The sequence below is a fragment of the Puma concolor genome, chromosome B1, assembly GCF_028749965.1.
Source record: "Puma concolor isolate L17-30 chromosome B1, mPumCon1.1.hap2, whole genome shotgun sequence".
In the NCBI taxonomy this organism is placed as follows: domain Eukaryota; kingdom Metazoa; phylum Chordata; class Mammalia; order Carnivora; family Felidae; genus Puma; species Puma concolor.
Window position 1 is genome coordinate 129,066,527 of NC_141670.1, and position 19,889 is coordinate 129,086,415.

The 19,889-nt window shown below is 37.4% G+C and overlaps 1 protein-coding gene across 2 annotated transcripts in view; it reads right to left on the reverse strand.

Moving 5' to 3' along the window:
* GRID2 (glutamate ionotropic receptor delta type subunit 2) overlaps positions 1-19,889 on the reverse strand; it is a 1,503,942-nt gene that overhangs the window by 258,587 nt on the left and 1,225,466 nt on the right. The window lies entirely within an intron of this gene.

Below are 19,889 nucleotides of genomic sequence, written 5' to 3' on the forward strand. Positions count from 1 at the left end.
ATTTGCATATAATTATTTAATCCTAAATCTCAAATGGAGAAATAAGGTTATCACTGTTGATAGAATTACTTAAATGTGTATATCTTTTATGTGTTAACATGGTGAAGGAGAATAGTGGTATTTTGAGCTGAAAAGCTGATAAAAGCTTCTTTAGCTTCACAGCTCGAGTGCAGTATTTTACTTGACTGTAATTCATAAGTTTCCTGTAGGCTAAATATTTTATATGTAGAGTTAAATACACAAAAGTATTACTTGCAATGCATTTCTGACAGTGATATAATTTGAGGCAGAAACATCCCATCACATTTACATACTGCTGAGCAGATGGGGCTCTCAAGCTTAACATACTAGGTGAAAATCAACAAAGGCCTTAGTGTCAGGGAAGGGAAGAGCAATGATTAGTGTGTATTTATGTTTTCCTAGCAGTTTCCTATGTTCCCACTGTGTTGTTTTTTTTTTTTTTTTTTTTTTTTGTTTTTTTTAACAGGTGAAAAACTGAAGCTCTGGGGATTAAGATAGAGGCATTCATTGAATTTGTATTGATTCTGACTTCTTTTTATTTTTCCATATTTTAGCATACATTTTTTTCCCCTGTTAGGGTATGTCATGTTTAGGGAAATTTAACTTCTCAGGATCATGACTAGCTTAGTGGGCCTCATGGCTAGCTTAGTGGGCAGTTTCAGACTCAAATTCCATTTTGTTTCTCTGCAAAGTCTAAACAACATAAGCCAAAGTCCAATAGGCTATCTTGGACTCTGAAAGAAATGTGTAAGAGAACATTGTTAGATAATTATCAGAGATTAAATTATCCTAAGAGATTAAATTATCAGAGTTAAATTATCCTAAATCTTTGCACAAAATTTGTGACTAATTCTTTTTATTTTTTAATTTTACTTTAGAAGGGGGGAGGGGCAGAGGAAGAGAGAAAGAGAGAGAGGGGGAGGGAGAGAGAGAGAGAGAGAGAGAGAGAGAGAGAGAGAGAGAGAGAGAGAATCTCACACAGGCTCCATGCCCCGCCCGGTGGAGCCCAATTCTGGGCTCGATCCCACCACCCTGGGATCATGACCTGAACCAAAATCAAGAGTCAGTCACTCAACTGACTGAGCCACCCAGGCACCCCAATTTGTAATTAATTCTAACAAGGAAAAAATAATTGTAAATATAGAAAAAACTAGGAATTCAGAATCAACCTTCCTGGGTTAATCCAATGAGCACATTATGTTATAATAGTTCAGGTATAAGCTATGAAATCTGCAAACAATTACATTTTTATGTATGATATATATATATATATATATATATATATATATATATATATATATTTACTGTACACAACCACACATCACTGATTTAAATCAATATTGGGAGAATCATTCATCATGCCTGTTTTTGTGTATCTGTTATCTAACATTTAAAAAAAATTTTTAGTGTTTATTCATTTTTTGACAAAGAGGCTTTTGAGCAAAGATACATTGCTATCAGAACTATGCTGAGGGAGGATTAATTGGTGTGAGAGGGGCAATCAGCTATTTCTACAGTCCAGGAGGGTTGTCATAATGACGCAAATTGCTCAACTAGAAGTGGAGAAGGAAAAGAGAGATAAATGGGAGAGAGGCTGTGGAGGCAGGATTTGATAGTTAAAGCAATTAATAGGCTCTGGTAAGAAAGACGAAATGCAATGAAAATGACTCCTCAATTTCTAGCCTGGATGGCAGGGAGAGTATTGGTGTTTTTAACAGAAATCAAAACCACAGAAAGATAGGCATCAACTTGCACAGAAAGACAATTAGTTCAGTGTTAGACATAAGGTTAGCAGGAGCACTGGCAGGGCATCCAGGTAGAGATGTGCAGCACGCAGATAAGAGTTGTCTTGTTCCCCCAAATTAAATCCTGTCACAAGGGGAGAGGCAACATTTGCCACTTGACGTGCCCCTCACTTAACCTCTTCTTACTGATTAATTGCATGTAAGGAGCAATGATAGCAAAGGTTTTGTTACTTAGTGTTGAAACATTCCAGAAAATCGTGTATACATATAAAAAAGCCTGGTAGTATCATTTAATGATAAAAGATTTCAGATTACCTAGATGCACCTGAAGCTTTGGATATCTAAAACCTCTTGTTGGAGAGTGATAGAATAAAATAAGTGGCTTGCTTGTACTAAACTATAGCATACGCCAATGGATCTCAAACTTCAGTTGCATCAGAATCACTGGAGGAGATGGTTAATGTATGCTATTCCAACCCCACCCCTAAGAGTCTCTGATTAAGTAGTTCTGGACTGGGATCCAAGTGTTACATTTCTCACAAGTTCCCAGGTGGTGTTGCTGCCACTGGCCCAGCACTCACACTTTGAGGATCACTGACCTAGGACAAGGGCTTTTACATAACTCCTAGAAGAGTCATTCTCACAAGATATTCTGAGAATAATCATCAGAAACACCTGAACGGCTTGTTAAAATTTTAATTCTGGAGGTCTCATCCCTGATCCAGTGAATCTTAATATTTGGGTTTGGAGTTGGGGAATAAGCATTCTGTGTAGTGGCTCTTGGGAATTCTTAGTATTCTATAAAGCTTGAGAACCACCCAAATTGTGATGTGAATTTTAATTACCTTTGGGAGGACATTAGAGTTTTAAGTTCTATTGTGATAGAAAGAGCAGGTGAGCAGGAGTGAAGAGATGTGAGCTCTAGTTATAAATCTAGACACTAATTAGTTGTGTGGTCTGCGGTAAATCACTTAACCTTTTCAGATATAATTTCCTCATCTATAAAATGAAATAATTAAACTGAATGATCTCCCATTCCCTTTCAGATCTATGACTGTGATGAATTCTGGGAATAGGAATAGGTAATAGAGATAAACATTCTCAGAGACTTTAGAAAAACCAACACTTCTCAACTGGGCATGTTAGAATAGCATGGGCTTTGTTTTGTTTTGTTGAACTATGTATGCCTCTTTTCCCATTCTGATTTGCTTCTCTTGCTGCCTCCAGCAGGTTGTTAGATTATTGGTCTTTTCTGTCTTTAAGAATCACTCTTGGTGAGTCGTTTTTGTGGGTTGGATCAAGTCCTACCTCTCATGAATTCTAGGCTTTATATAACTCCTAGTACAATCTAATTTCTATTGGAATAAATGATGGCGATTATGGCAATTTGAGTTTGTTAGCCAAAAGAGTGCCTCTTAAAAAAGAGGAATCTTAAAATGGAACTTAAATCTGTATGTACCACCTCACACCTATTAAGATGGCAAACATCAAAAAAAAAAAAAAACACAGAATAAGTGATCGTGAGGATACGGAGAAACTGGACCCTCGTGCACTATTGGTGGGAATGTAAAATGGCGCAGTCACTGGGGAAAACAATATGCCATTCCTCAAAATATTAAAAATAGAATTACCATATGAGCCAGCAATTTCGCTTCTAGGTATATACCTAAAAGAACTGAAAAAAAAGGGACTCAAATATATTTGAACAACCATTGTAATTAGTAGCATTATTCACAATAGCCAAAAGGTGGAGGAAACCTAAATACCTGTCAAGGAATAAATGGATGAACAAAATGTGGTATACACATACAATGAAATAAATATCATTCAGCCTTAAAAAGGAAAGACATTCGACACATGCTACAACGTGGTGAACCATGAGAGTGTCATGCTAAGTGAAACAGTCACAAAAAGACAAATTCTGCATGATTCCACTTACATGAGTTTCCTATAGCAGACAAATGCATAAGTCGGAAAGCAGCATGTTGGTTTCCAGGGCTTTGGGGGAGGAAGGAATAGGAAGCTATTCTTTAATGGATATAGAATTTTAATTTTGCAGGATGAAAAGAATTTTGGAGACGGATCATGTTGATGGTTGTATAATAATGAGAATGTACTTAATGCCACTACACCATACATATAAAAATGGTTAAAATGGTAAATTTTATGTTACAAGTATTTAACAATTTAAAATAAATAAATAAAATTTAAAATTTCAATAAAATTTATATGTTGAATGTTAAATATGAAAACTATTAATGCCATATAGTCAGATTATATTATAAACTAACTCTTTATGACATAAAAATAGAAACTCTACCCTTAGTTATGGAGCTTCATTTTAAATAAAATAAAGTTTATTTATTTATTTTGAAAGAGATAGCACAAGCAGGGGAGGGGCAGAGAGAGCTGGGGACAAAGGATCTGAAGCAGGCTCTACACTGACAGTAGAAAGCCTGATGTCGGGCTCGAACCCACAAACTGTGAGATCGTGACCTGAGCCAAAGTCAGACATGTAACTGACTGAGTGACCCAGGCGCTCCAGTTATAGACTTTTAAAAAACCTATTCTGCACTTTTGAATTCCTGTATTTAATATTATCTGTAATAGAAGAAATAAAGATAAATTTGAAAATGCAGGTTATTTTCTACCAAGCATAAGCATGGTTTTATAATATATTTATTGCCCCCAAATACCATCAAGGCATTGAAATTTTATTTTATTATCTCTCAGATGAGTTGGTGCCAGATGGCAGAGCCCTAAAGGATTTTACAAAGCATATTGACTTAAAATAAGAAAAACAATAGTACTATGGATATTTAACAATAAAGGAGGAATTTGTAATCAGAAGCTTTAGTAGTTAAGATGACAATTAATCTGAGAAATGTTAAAGCACAGTGATACGGTAGTAATCATGGCATTTAAGCTTTAGTAGCAGAATTGAATTCAGCAGTTGAGAAGCTGAAAATCACAGTAGAACACTGAGCACATAAATCAGAGTGAGAGGAGAGAAAGGCCCCTTTGAGCATATATATGAAAGGACAACCAAGGGCTGGAACTCACAGGAATGCAAATAAAACCTAGTTAGACTGCTAATTCTTCTAGTGAGGAAAGGAGAGTTTGATGAGAAGCTAAAAATTCAAAGTATGTGTTAAAGGTCTACAGCTCAATGTAATGGAAACAAATACATATCCATGAAAGTCCAATATCTTTGCTATAGAAAAGCATTCAAGAACTTGAAGCCCTCTCAGCATAGATTTGTTAGTAGGGAACTAAGTATTATACAATTCTTATTTATATTAATATTCTTAGGGATAAAAGGGAAGATAGCAAACAGTGGCCAGCTTAGAGGCATATTTACAAAATCATTCAGCTTTTCCCATTTTTCACAAAGTAAATGCTGCTCTTTGAAAGTACTGTCGGGCAAAAAGAAATGTTGTCTTATGAAGTGTACCTTGGGGCATGTGGATTTATATTAGGGCCTGACCAAATTGTGTTAGCTTGCCAGTACATCTGTTTAACTGACAGTGTAAATGTGGATGTGGACACGGATTAGAAAAGTCTGATGGGTTAAAGGTAGAGTGACAAAAGAAAACAAAGTACTCATATTAATCTTATAAATTAATAAGATTACTTATAACTTAGTAATCTTATTACTGAGTAATCTTCTTAATTTATTACTTTTTAAAATTTATTTAGTTAGAGAGAGAGAGAGAGAACGTGTGCGAGCAGACAGAGGAGAGAGAGAATCCCAAGCAGGCTCCGTGCTTTCTGGACAGAAGCCAACGTGGAGTTCAAAATCACGAACCCTGAGATCATGACCTGAGCCGAGATCAAGAGTCAGATGCTTAACCAACTAAGCCACCCAGTCTCCCCTCTTACTAATCTTTTAAAAAAGAGCTATTAAAACTGACAATAACAAGTCAATAAAAGGATCAAAGAAATAAATTAGCAAAACAAGGACGACGCATAAAAGCTAATACACATTTGAAAAAATGCTCCCCCTCATAATCAGAAAAGTGAAAATAAGAGTGAGATACCTTTCATTCATCATTTTTGTAAAAGTGAAAAAATAAAAATGTAGTACATTTTACTTCTGGCAATTTCAGGCAAGAAAGTGGGAAAACAGAACTCTCCTTTGTACTGGAAGTAGAAATTGGTTCAGCATTTTTAGATACTACTTTGAGAGTGGTTATTAAATTTGCAAATGCATATACTCCTTAACTCAGAATCCTACTTTTATGACTGTCTTTACAAAAGTAAATAACAAATATATAAAAATAAATGTTCACCGTAGCTACTTACAGGATATGAGGACCATTCAAAGTATTCACCAAGGGCAATGATTTGATAAATAATGATAGTTCATAGAATATTTTGAGTGTATTAAAATGAGGTATAAATATATGTGCTAACTTGAAAGATGCTAATGACAGAGATTGATAAAGACAAAGGCAGAGAACAGTCCATTAAAAACAAGTCCAAATGTAAACCAAACAAAAAACTGTGTGCATATAGGTGCCCATTAACTAAAGAAGAAAGTCATGAAGTTGTGCACCCTGCTATTTTAATGGAGGTTAACTGAGGGTAAAATTATAATGGATAGAGTGAGGTGATTATATAATTATGGTGGGTTTATACTTTTTACTTTTGTTGTACTTTCCAACAGAAAATTTTTAAATGTATAAGCATTTTCCAATTTGGGAAGTAACTTTGAGAGTAAGAACTAAACCACGGCAATGGGTCATTTATACTATCTGTTGGATAAAGAAGTTTGTGAACATAATGGAACCACAAGGAAACAAAGATGCATCTATCTATTATCTTTCATCCTGGGGAAATACAAAGCTGGGATTCTTTTGTGGAAGGAATGCTTGAGCACCAGGTTATGTGTTAAACCAGGACCGGTGCTCCCACTAGGGGCCTCAGTAGCTCCCTGAGAGGTGTATTTCTCCTGTGCCTATTAAACAGATTGAAATTAGGGTCCAAAATTAGCTCCAGAAGTATTCTCAGAATTCATCTATTCCATTTGCACAATTATAAAGATAAAGAAGAAAACTGAGGTCCAAAGTGGCTATATCTTCTTTCCAATTCAGGTATTTCTTTTCAAATATTTTTCGTTATTCTTTTCACACCTTCTTGCACATTTAGTTAACCTACACAATTAATATCCAAATAGCAGAGTCAGATGATACATGGCCTAGCAGGTGTCTCATCCACACTTATAAACTGCACCTCCTACCCCCTTTTCACTATACTGTAGCACTGTGATAGTTTATTTTATGTGTCAACTTGACTAGGTCATGGGATGCCCAGATATCTGATTAAACATTATTTCTGGGTGTGCCCATGAGTGTACTTCTAGAAGAGATTAGCATTTGAATTGGTAGACTGAGTAAAGCAGATTGACCTCCCCAGTGTAGGTGGATAATGTCTAACTTGTGGAGGGCTGGAACAGAACAAACAGGTAGAGAAGTTTCTCTCTCCCTCTCTCTCTCTCTGTCTCTCTCTGTCTCTCTCTCTCTCTCTCTGTCTCTGTCTCTCTCTCCTTCTCCCACCGCCCCCCGCCTCTTCCTCGCTTCATCCTCCTGACTGACTGACTATTGAGCTGGAACATCAGTCTACCCCTTCCCTTGAATTGGGATTTATACCATCAGTGCTCCTACTTCTCTGGAATTTAAATCATAAGCTTTCCCGGGTCTCCAGCTTGTAGACAGCAGATCATGGGACTTGTCAGCCTCCATAATTGCATGGGCCAATTCCTTATAAGAATCTTATTTTGTGTATAAACATATCTCCACACATATATACACACAAATATATGAATGTGATATATGAATACAGGTATTGTTCTTTTTCTCTAGAAAACCTTGACTAACAGAAACGCCTTATATCTAATTTTGTTTCTTGCCTGTACTGTGTTCTGCCCACCTCCATGTTTTTGTTCAGGCTGTCTCCTTCTCATCCTACCTATTCCTATCTCTCTTTCACTTAATTAAATCCTAATTACTCTAAGATTGACATTACCTCCTCTTGGAAGTCTTTGTGATCTGAACCAGAGTCATCTCCCTTTCTCTGTTTTCTCATGGCATCTTGTACATTTCCCCATAGGTTAGCTACTGGGCTGCATTATACTGTCCCACCCTTACTGCACTAATGCATCTCTGCATTCTCTGTGCCTATCATAGTTTCTGGTACTTAGCAGCCCCTGAATAAATGTTTGCTGATTAAAGGAATGAGTGAATGAGTAGATGAATTGGAATTGAATGGAGCTAATTAAAAGAAGAATTGGAGCAGGTCTGGCTTTCATCATGGATTAAATCACTTATATAGTAAAAAAGCAATTTTAAAATTACATGCTCTGCTAATGGCAGTTTAGTAGTATCATCTTTGTATACAAAAACATCACTTTATTACTTTCACTTTAATTTACAGAATCTGTATCTATTTTATCTGGGAATGTAGAAAAAAATCTTTCAGTTTTCGGTTTGCTTTGTGTGTTATGACCTAATATATTCTCACTGAGGTTAAAATGCTTATGACTGCTTAAGAAGTATATAGTATGGGGCTTCTCCTTTTCCCTTTGAGAAAATATCTACTCAAGACTAATTTTCATTTCAAACATCCATAAAGAGTATGGCAAACAAAAAAAATGTTCTAAAAATGTAATACTAAAAATGCCCAATCCTAGACATTAAAAATGCATTGGCAGGGCTGCTGGGAATGATCACTGTGTTTTGTTTGTTTGTTTGTTTGTTTTAATTGTCCCATTGATGTACTTTCACTGCATGATAACTGACATGGACCTGAAAACTTTGATTTTGGGCAAACAGAAAATATGCCACTGGGATCTGAGCTCCCAGATGTGTGGTGAAGTGCTAAAGTGAGTCATATACTGTTTGTTGAAATCATTTGGCAAAATAGCAAATATAGCAAATGCACTGCTACTTTATTTTTACTTTAATTTTTATATGCGGGGGGGGGGGGGCGGAGCAGAGAGAGGGAGACACAGAATCTGAAGCAGGCTCCAGGCTCTGAGCTGTCCGCACAGAGCCCAATGTGAGGCATGAACCCACGAACAGTGTGATCATGACCTGAGCTGAAGTTGAGCGCTTAAATGACTCAGCCACCCAGGCACCTCAGTGCACTGCTACCTCTAAGCACAGTGGCATGACAGCCCAGGACTCCTGGCATTTTCAAAAACCCAAAGTTGTTTAGAATTTTGCTTTGATTTTCCCCAAGTGTGTTCAGTCTAATTGTTCATTTCTGTAATGGGGCCTAGCCCCGATTTTAAGGTCATGTACTTAGTATGTTACCAAGTCACTCACTGAAGCTCAAGTTAACTCTTATCCTCTCTGTCCTCATAGCTGTTGTCTACTTTGGTCTTCTTACTCAATGCTAAATGATATTATAGAGCTCAAACAGGAAGGGGAATGGAACAACTAGAAAAGAGAATACAGCCAGTGTGGCTCTTGGGTTTGAGTTGCATAAGACCAGGGGTTACTCTATGTAAACCTGTAGCAGCTGAAATTTGTTTTGTACTCACAGCCTTTTAAAATGTAATTTGTTTCCTGCTTGCTTCATTCTTAAGTGTAGGACAGCAGCTTCTACCTTTCCCAGTCTTACTTAGCTGTGAGAAGAAGACATGCCTTTAAATCTCTCAGCTGTTGGTAAGACTGCTCTTAGCCAAGCCTCCACCCTGCCATCGTCAGAATGCTCCTGGCAACATGCTGAATCCTTCTTTCACTGCATACTCACTAATTTACCAAAACAATTTGCTGAGAGCCTAAAGCCTATATTGGCTCTAGTTCCCCAAATGTCCATTATCAGGAAAAATCCAAGACTTCCAGGTTACTCCTATGTGCATCCTTTGGCTTTGACCAATTTTCCCATTCCTCTCTCTCTGGACTCTTCCACTTGCTCTATGGAACTCCACCACTACCATGATCCTTGTGTGTGGGGCCATCATACAATTTATTGTTCTGATGGCAATAACCTTTAGAATGAAGGGTCTTAAGATTTTGGGACCAATTTTGATGTAGGTTGGGGGAGGGTGCACATCAACAATTCCCAGACATCAGTTTGGTGTCTTAAATTCAACTCAATTCTGACACTAGCTACAGGAGATACCATCTGATTCTACAGAATCAGAAGCCAATTGCAAGCTCATGTTGTTAACCTGTGTTCCTGGTTGGTTCCAACAACCTTCTCCTTGTCCTTTCGGGTTTTTATGGAGGCATCATTACCTAGGCATATTTGATTAAGTCAATGGCCATTGGTGATTAAACTTAATCTATAGCCCCCTCCCCTTTAGAAGATGGGACTGAAAGTTTCAACCCTCTAATCACTTGATTCGTTCCTCATCTAAGGATGGGAGATGCAGTCCATAAGTCATCTTATTAACGTAATAAAAGACACCCCTATTGCTTTTAACACTTAGGAAATTCCAAGGATTTAGGAGCTCTGTGCCAGAAACATGAGGAAGATCAAACATATATTTTTTATTATAAGTTACAATATCAGAAGGGTACTGTTAATAATAACAGTGGGACATCTGGCAAAACTGAGATTGTCCCAAGCCCTGCCTATATCCTTAATCTGTTTTTTTGTTTTTTAATTTCCTTTTACCTTTGTTTACAGGGCAGAACCTGCTTCTCTTCTGGATATACTTATTACACTGCCTTTGGTCTCCTCAAATAGTAGCTATTTTTCTTTTCTACAACATTCATACCGGTGGGGGTGGATCATGGGAAGGTATCTTCCTTGCCCCTTGAACCACTTCTGGAGCTTTGACTCCAAAGTCTTCTAGCTTTGAAGCTCATGCTATCAGACTATACTCATTCTTACTGCAGTCATCTGTTGATTCCGTGTCACTCCAATATTGCTCAAAGATTTTGTAACTTGGCTCTCTGTCACTCTCTCAAATTCCAGTTCTGTGGTTATTCTTGGTGATCTGATTCTTCACACAGATATCCTTTTCCAGTACTTGGCTTCTCAGTTTCTTGGCTTCTTCTTCTTTGAAGATTCTGTCTCTCTTCCCACCTTAGCCACCCACTCCCATGTCACATTATTTACAATACTAGCACTTTCTTCATCATCTCAATGTCAACTGTGTCATCTCTGAACCAACTTCATATTACTTCTAGTCCTGTCCTTTTGGTTCATGGACTCCAGCAGTTCGTCAGTCCATTTAGACCAAGAGTCCATTGTTCATGCCATCCTCCTGGCAACCTCAATCTCCTCTGGGTCACCACTTTTCTCCTACACAGATGAGCTTCCATGATTCATAATTATGATCATTTCTTTGCATATATGGTCAATTCCCTCACTCCATTGTTTTTCTACCATGTTTATCTGGTAAACACTAATTCTGGTGAAATCTATTCTCTGTGGACTCCATGTTTATGCTCAGGCAGCTGAAGATGGCTTAGAGAAAAGCCCACAGTCATGCTGATTGGTTTTATCTTATTGTCATGATCACTGTTGCAAAAGGGCCTTTAGTTTTTTCCAGGAGTACTATGACATTTCACTAGCCTACTGTCCCTCCCATTCTCCCGAACAACCATTCCTTTCTTCTTTCTCTTCAAATCTCCAGAATCTTTATCCTGTTGCTTACACTTTGGTGATGGGCCTGAGTTCCTATTCTCTGAATAAATACAGACATTCAATAATGATCTTCCACATACTTCCACCATTGTATCTTCTAACGTATCTGCATGTATTGCCATATATTCTACCTTCTCTTAATATGGATGGAGTGTGTTCCTAAATTCAAACCCTCCACTTGTGTACTAGATATCATTACTTATCACCTACTCTAGGACAGATCTCCAGCAGTTCTCCTATCTCTCCTGCACCTTGAGTTTCCCTCTCTTTACTGTATAATCCCATCAGTATACAGATATTGCACACATCTTTTTTCATAAAACATTTTTTCCCAAACATCACATCCTACTTCAGGACCCTCCTTGCTATTACTCAGCATTTACTTTTAGCAGAGCACCTTTAAAGAGTGCCTAGTTTAGGGATGACTGGGTGGCTCAGTCAGTTAAGTGTCTGACTCTTGATTTCAGCTCAGGTCATTATCTCACAGATCGTGAGTTTGAGACCTGCATTGGGCTCTGCGCTGACAGTATAGAACCTGCTTAGGATTGTCTGTGCCCCATTCTCTCTGCCCCTTCCCTGCTCACTCTCTCTCTTTCTCTCTTTCAAAATAAACATTTTTTAAAACAGTGCCTACTCTAACAAAATGAACGAACAAAGGAAACAAGAAAAACAAAATAACCCAGACTCTTAAATATAAAGAACAATGGGTGGTTGCCAGAGGGAAAGTGGGTAGGGACAGGTGAAATAAATAAAAGGGATTAAGAGCACACTTATCATGATGGGCACTGAGTAGTGTATAAAATTGTCAAATCATTACATTGTCACCTGAAACTAATAAAACACTAATTATACTTGAATAAAAAATTAAAATAAAAAAGAAAATAAATAAAAGTACCTACTCTTGTCATCTCCACTGCTTCTCTTCTCATTCTTTTTTTCTCTCCAATCTAATTCTAATTCCTTCTCCTTTCCCTCTACCAGATCTGCTCTTCTCAACGTCACCAGAGAATCCTGGTTGCCAAATAAATCATTAATTCTCGGTCTTCACTATACTTGATCCATAAGCATCATTTCACAGATGGTTGATCATTTTAACTTCTTGAAATACTTTTTCATTTGGCTTCTAAACAACTGCTTTTGTTCTTTTTTTCCCTGCTTCTCTGGCTGATCCTTTCCTGATTCTGTTATACCCTTTTAAACACTCCCTCCTCTAAATACTAAATTGTCCCAGGGATTAGTCTTTACATAGCTTTCTTCTCTAGATAGACACATATCCTTAGTGATATCATCGAGTCTTATGACTTTAAATACAGACTCTATGTTAGTAATCTCCAATCTCCAGCTGGAACTTTCTCCTAAACAGTCAACTCATATATAGAAAGCAGCTTTCTCGGCATCTTTTCCTGGATAATTAATAAACATTTCATGTTAGCTATCATGCCAAAGGCAAATTCTCATTTGGCTTCTCAAATCTGCTCTTCCCATAGTTTTCTCAACCTTAATAAATGTTAATTTCATTCTTCCTACTGCTTAGGCCAAAGACATTGGACTCATCTTTAACTCCTCTTTTTCATAGCTCATATTCAATCTTTTAGAAAATTTGTCAGAGCTACCTTCACAATGTATTCAAATTCAATCACTTCTCACCACTTCCACCATAACCACTGTGGTCCATCCACCATCATGTCTCACTTGGATTATAACAGTAATCTCCTCTCTGTTTTTGCTTCCAGCCTTGACCTCTCCTATCTCCCACATAGCACTTTGAGTGGACCTTTGTAAGTAAGTCAGATCATGTCACTCTTCCACTCACAACCTTCCTGGGTTTCCTATCTCAGAATTATTCAAAATCAAAGTAATTTAAATGGCTCCAAAGTATTATACCAGTGATTTCCAACCTTTATTGTGAATCAGAATCACCTGAAAGGATTTAAGATATCCAGATGCCTTCCACTCCCTAATTAAGGTACAATGGGCAGAAGGGGTTGAAAAGTACAAACTTCTAATTATAAATAAGTCATGGGATGTAATGTACAGCATGGTGAAATAGTTAATAATGCTGTATCGAATGTATAGCAGTTGCTAGGAGAATAGATCTTAAAAGTTCTTATCACAAAAAGAAAATTTGTAACAACGGTGAGGGAGGTTAACTAAATTTATTGTGGTGATCATTTTGCAATATACACAACCATAGAATCATGTTGTATGTCTGAAGCTAACATAATGTTATATGTTCATTGTATCTCGATAATAAAAAAAAAAGATACAGTTGGAACTTTAGTGGGGCCCAAGCTTCAACATTTTTAGGTCACCATCCAGCCTAATCCCTGATGTGACCTTATTTCCTACCTATCTCCCTTGCACACCCTATCTGCCACCCTGCCTCCATGTACCCTTCTTCAGCCATATTGGTCTTGACATTTCTCTCCATCATGCCAAGCTAGTTTCTGCCTCAGGAATTTTGCAGTAATATTCCTTCTGCAGTAATATTCCTTCTGGTCAGAGCACTTCCTGCCCTGTCTCCCCACTGTCTTCATGGTATACCCTGTCCTCTTTCAGGTCTTTACTCAAATGTCACTTTCTCAGAGATGCCTTCTGGGACCACTTTATATATGATGGCAAACATCCCTTTTCTTCCTCTGCTTTCTTTCATCCTTACCTTTCTAATTTTTCTTCATAGCATATGTTTATGTGATTGTCTATTTTTTTCTCTCTACTACAAAATAATCTCCATTGGGGTAGGGGCTTTGCTTGTTCTGTTTAATTTCTCATGCCCAGAACAGGGCCTGGTAAATGATCAGTGCTCACTGAATAGGTTGTGAATGAATTAACAAAATGGGAGGTTCAATCCACCCAGTTTTGTCAGCCATAGATAAATAAAGAAGGTAGGCCTACCGCACCATTTCATAGGACCTAGAATTTGTCTTTCTACCCCAGTCCTCAAAAGTCCTTGATAGTGGCCCATTTGACATGACCAATCTTTTGTCTTGGCTTTCATTTCAATACTCCAATTTTCCAGCTGTCACTAGAGCTGGGGCCTGAGCCTGGAGGTTTTGCTCTACACCTGGACCTTGTCAGTTTCCCTTTCCCTATACAGCTCGGGGACTTGTGTAGACTAATTAGACTTGTAAATTGATGCTATCTTTCTGATTGAAAACTGCTGCTGCCAACACCATCCCTCACTTCCCTGTTGCCATAGTATCCATCAGATTTTTATATCCTCTTTGAACTATGTAGTCTGAGGTATTATGCAGTTACCATTAGGATCCTCTGGCTAGGACAGGATTTTAATCCTACCAATCCTGATTTTCAATCCTGAGTAGTCTTCAATGCTGAGAGCTTTTAGAATAATTTGTTCTTCAACACCTGAGCTTAATAGGTTGTCAGGAAATAAATATCACCCTCTAAATAACCAGAGACTTCTCTTTTAGTTCTACATACAGATCCTCCATTTCTAGTCAGATCTTTATTTTTGACCTGCCAAAATATGAATTATATCATGTTACTCTTTTTTTATTAATGTTTATTTATTTATTTTGAGAGAGAGAGAGAGAGAGAGAGAGAGAGAGAGAGAAAGCATGAGCATGGGATGGGGGAGGGGTAGAGAGACAGGGAGATAGAGAATCCAAAGCAGGCTTCATGCTGTCAGTGCAGAGCCTGATGCAGGGCTTGATCCCACAAACTGTGAGATCATGACCTGAGCCAAAATCAAGAGTTGATACTTAACCAACTGAGCCATCCAGTCACCCCTATCATGTGACTTTTCTGTTCAAAACCTTCCTAAGTTTCGTATCTCCCATGGAGTAAAAGCCCATTTAACTTTTTTAAATGTTTATTTATTTTTGAGAGAGAGAGAGAGCATAAGCAGAGGAGGGCAGAGAGAGACGGAGACACAGAATCTGAAGCAGGCTCCATGCTCTGAGCTGTCAGCATAGAGCCCTCCCCACGGCTTGGGACCTGAGCCAAAGTCGGATGCTTAATCAACTGAGCCAGCCAGGAGCTCTGTAAAAGCCCATTTAGAATGTTCTATATGTTCTATACAGCCCTGTATTAGTATTTTCAGATGTTAGCATGCTTACAAATCACCTGGTAATCTTCTTAGAATGACATTTACATTCAGAAGGGCTGACTCTGATGGGGCCCAGGAGTCTGCATTTCTAAGAAGCTCTCAAGTGATGCTGATGTTGCCTTGTTACTCATACTGTGAGTAACAAGATTGCAAAGATACACCTTCTCCCCTACCACCTGGCCCTCTACTTCTCTGACTTTGTTATACTTCTGATATTATCCTTTATTTCTGACTTACATGAGCTTCCTTCATAGTCTTAGAACATCCAGGCATGTTCCCACCTCAGGGCCTTTGCATTGGCTGACCCTCTATCTGAAAACATGTCACTTAGATAAACACCTCTCTATCTCCTTCCCACTTGCTTCAAGACTTTATTCCAATGTCATTTTCTTTATTTTTCTTTATTAAAAATTTTTTTGAGGGAAGGGAGAGGGGCAGAGGGAGATAAAGATTGAGAGAGAGAGAGAGAGAGAGAGAGAGAGAGAGAGAGAGAGAGAGAATATTAAGCAGGCTCCATGTTCAGGTTGGAGCCTGAGGTGAGGCTGGGATCATGACCTGAGCTGAAATCAAGAGTTAGACCTCAACCGACTGAGCCACTCAGGAACCACCCCCACAATGTCATTTTCTTAGTGAAGCCTTCCCTGGACATCTGATTTAACAAGGCAGACCATCTCCTTCTTGTCTCCCTTTTCCCTCTTTCTACTTTTTCTCCTTAACACATCACTACTGAAACACAACACGTTTTATTTGTTTATTGTCTGCCTCTTACACTAGGGTGTGAACTTTGTGGAGGCATTTTGTTTTCATTTATTTTCACTCCAGCAACCAAAATACTGGCTGATACATAGAAGGTTCTCAATAAATAATTGTTGAATGAATGCACTAAAAGTTTCAGTTATATTTTTCATATACATTTTTTCTATTTATGCAAAAAGTCCTGAGAAGAGGAAGATGGAAACAAATTTGTTCCAGTTTAATCAGGCTAGTCTGTTACAGGTGAATGTCTCCCAAGAATAGCAGATCAGAACTCATTTACTTAATCCTCATTTATACAGCTTTCTTTGGTATGAGCAGAACGATGTGAGAAGAGATCAAGTTCTACCTTCGAGTGAGAGAAACTTAATGAGACTAGTAGCACTATTAAGAACAAACACAAGCTGAGACATTAATGGTCTCTATTTAAAGTTATAATTAGGATTGTTTGCACAGTGATTCAGGCTTTCCTGGAAGGCAGTTACTATATGTATGAATTCTTGTCAAAGATACTGTAGAAGAAGTTTGGCCTTCTGTGGAAAATTGACCTAGAAGACCTCTACGGTGTTTTCTGCCTGAACAAATTAGAAACCGATGACCGAGAAGAGGAAGCTGCTGTGTGGGATGTGCAAGACCAGTTGCCCAAGGAAGAATGCACAGCCACATTTCATGTCTCATAGTTCTCAGTCTTATAAGCTCCCAGTGAGCTTTAGCAGGTGAGAAGGTTATTATATTTTGGTTGGTTGGTTTTGTGTTTTAAGAGAAGCTGGCCAAGACCTAGCAAACTGAACCAAAAGACATTCTATTGTTATTACCTATTTTCTGTCTAATCAATTTTCAGCTAACTCTGATTTTGGTTAGAAGAATGTATATACAACAAGTAATTTTCACTTTGGTATTTTCCGTTATGAATTCATAAGGACATTCTTCACTACCCCTCTAGTAAATCAGAAAATGGAATGAATATGGTATAATGCTAGGTGACATGATTTGCAATTTTAAACTCATAAACTGTCTTTATCAGTAGACTACCACGGAATAGAAATTGTTCTTCTTTACTTCTTTCATTAATTATTGTTTTCATTACAGTATAATTTTAACTTAACCATAGAAGATACTAAATAATAAAGCTTTGTAGTTACAAATTAGTCACATTTACATTCCTCAGGTAATCTTAAGGATCATTTTATGAGTTTATTGCTCTAATCCTACTATTTATTGATGCTTCTACATATATATGTATTTTTTAAATAATGACAAAAACCACATGAAGTAGGAATTCTTATCAGCATGATGAAAATCCTGGGGTCCAGAGAGTTTTAAGTAATTAGACACATTTACACATTTTAGTTAAAAAAAAAAATGAACTGTATTCAAACCCAGGTTGACATGCCTGCAAAGTCCAGGTTTTTAATTCCCACACTGTGATCATTGTATAGATGAATAGATAAGTCTTAGAGAAGCCAAGGTACTTCTCCAAAACTATACACCTAAGACCTAGAAGAAGCAGGAAAGGAAAGCAGATAGGTTTTTTTTTTTCTAGGAATAGTGTTCTTTCCATTTTTCATAATAGATTTTTTTTAAATGTGTGACATTCAGTAACAGCATTAGAAACACTAACCCAAGTTTAAAGGTGATGCAATAGTTATATATTTAAAGAAAAAGAAACAGCAAAGTCTAAAAAATAATTAACCAATCTTCTCAGCACAGGATGGAAAATTATCAATAGCCTAGTCTAAAACATTTTTATTTCACAGAATCTCTGATTGAAATTTTCTCCGTATGGATATTTATGCTTTCTCTTTACATATACACAACTGTCAAATTAAATTCTTTATGGCTAAAAGACATAAAGGTAAAAAAGAAAAAAGAGAAAATGTAGGAAACTGTGTGTACACACTTTGAAAAAGAGATGTTTTCTTAAACAATTCTGAAGACTTTGGAATATATATATGTATATCTTAATACATACATGACCGTTTACAGCTTCTATGTGTCATTTCATATCTTATAATTTTATGATTTATTTTGGAAATGCCAGGATATGGGGAGTGTACCCAATTTGTATTAACTACAAAGAATGGAAGGTATATGAGCTGTGCGTGCATGTGTGTGTGTGTGTGTGTGTGTGTGTGTGTGTGTGTGAAAGAGAGAGAGAGAGAGAGAGAGAGTAAGAACATAAGAATAAAACAAGGCTTTGACTACATGTATCTACTTGACTGGCTACCTCTGAAATTTATGAGTCTCTTATTGTCTCACTGTTTATACTCTTTGCATACTCTTACCCAATTCCCATACATCAGCTATAGAGACCTTCTTGAGAGGTAATAATGAATCACAACATTCCCCTATTTTAGTAGCATTTTTTTCCCCATCCAAATAAAAGCCGAATGAATTCCTTAGGGCAACAGGTCCTTCATCATCTGTCCCTTGTTACTATCCCTCCTTCCATGCTCTCTCATTTGACATGTTCCAGTTCATGTTGATTTTAACTTTTTTTTTTTTACAATTATTTATTTTTGAGAGACAGAGCACAAGTGGGGAGGGGCAAAGAGAGAAGGAGACAGAATCCAAAGGAGGCTCCAGGGTCTGAGCCGTCAGCCCAGAGCCCTACACGACAGGGGCCCGAACTCCCAAACCGCGAGATCATGACCTGAGCCGAAGTCCGCTGCCTAACCGACTGAGCCACCCAGGTGCCCCAATTCATGTTGATTTTAAACTGGCTTCTTGAATGTACCCTCAGGCTTTTGCCTAGGCTATGCTTTGTTTGGATGCCTTGCCACCCTCTCTTCTACGTGAACAGCTCCTGATCAGGCAGGCCATCACTAATATTTTATCTCCTCAGGGAAATATACTTGATCACTCTTCTTCAAGTAGATGTTCTCTTTAATTTCTATAAGAGCACCCGAGTTTTTTTTTTTCCATAGCATTAATCATAATTTAAGTCATTTTGTTTGATCATGTGTTTTAGTTTTCTTTTCTTTCTCTCTCACCAGACTATATTTCACAGATCCCATGATCATTTCTCTGTGGTGGAGTTCTCTACAGTTCTTAGATCACTGCTTGGTACAGAATTGTTACTTCCCAAATATTGTATGAAAGAATGGATAAATAAATGATGAATGAGTGAGTACATATTTCTTAAAATATTTTCTGAGTATCCTTATGTCTTCTTGGAGAAAAAAAAGTGAATGTTATCTGAAATGATATGGTATAGAAAGAGGTTGTAAAGTGTGGAGAGCTTTGGCTTCTAATGTAGAATAGAAATATAACCTATGAATGTAATCATCCTCAAGAAAACAAAATTATTCTTAACAATTAATAGTATGAAGGAAAGGAACTCTCCTAAAAACCACTTAGTATTCTTATTCTGAGGTTTAAATTCATTAATATCCTATGTGTATCTAGTAAATCCTAAAATGTCTACCCTCTCATTTCCCCCAGACAACATATAAGTCCACTTACTCAATGATTCTCTCCCACCCTCCACTTCCTCCCAGTAACTGTCGAACTTCTAGAAGCCAGTGGATTTTAGGATCAATACTTGGGTCCTGGGAAAGGACTTTAATATAATAAGGGTGAAGGAGTTAGAGGCCATTGCTAACATTTCAAGGACATTCACATCCTAATGCATCATTAGTACTTGGAAAGAGGTTTATATCAGCATCATTAGCTTTTAAAATAATGATATCAAC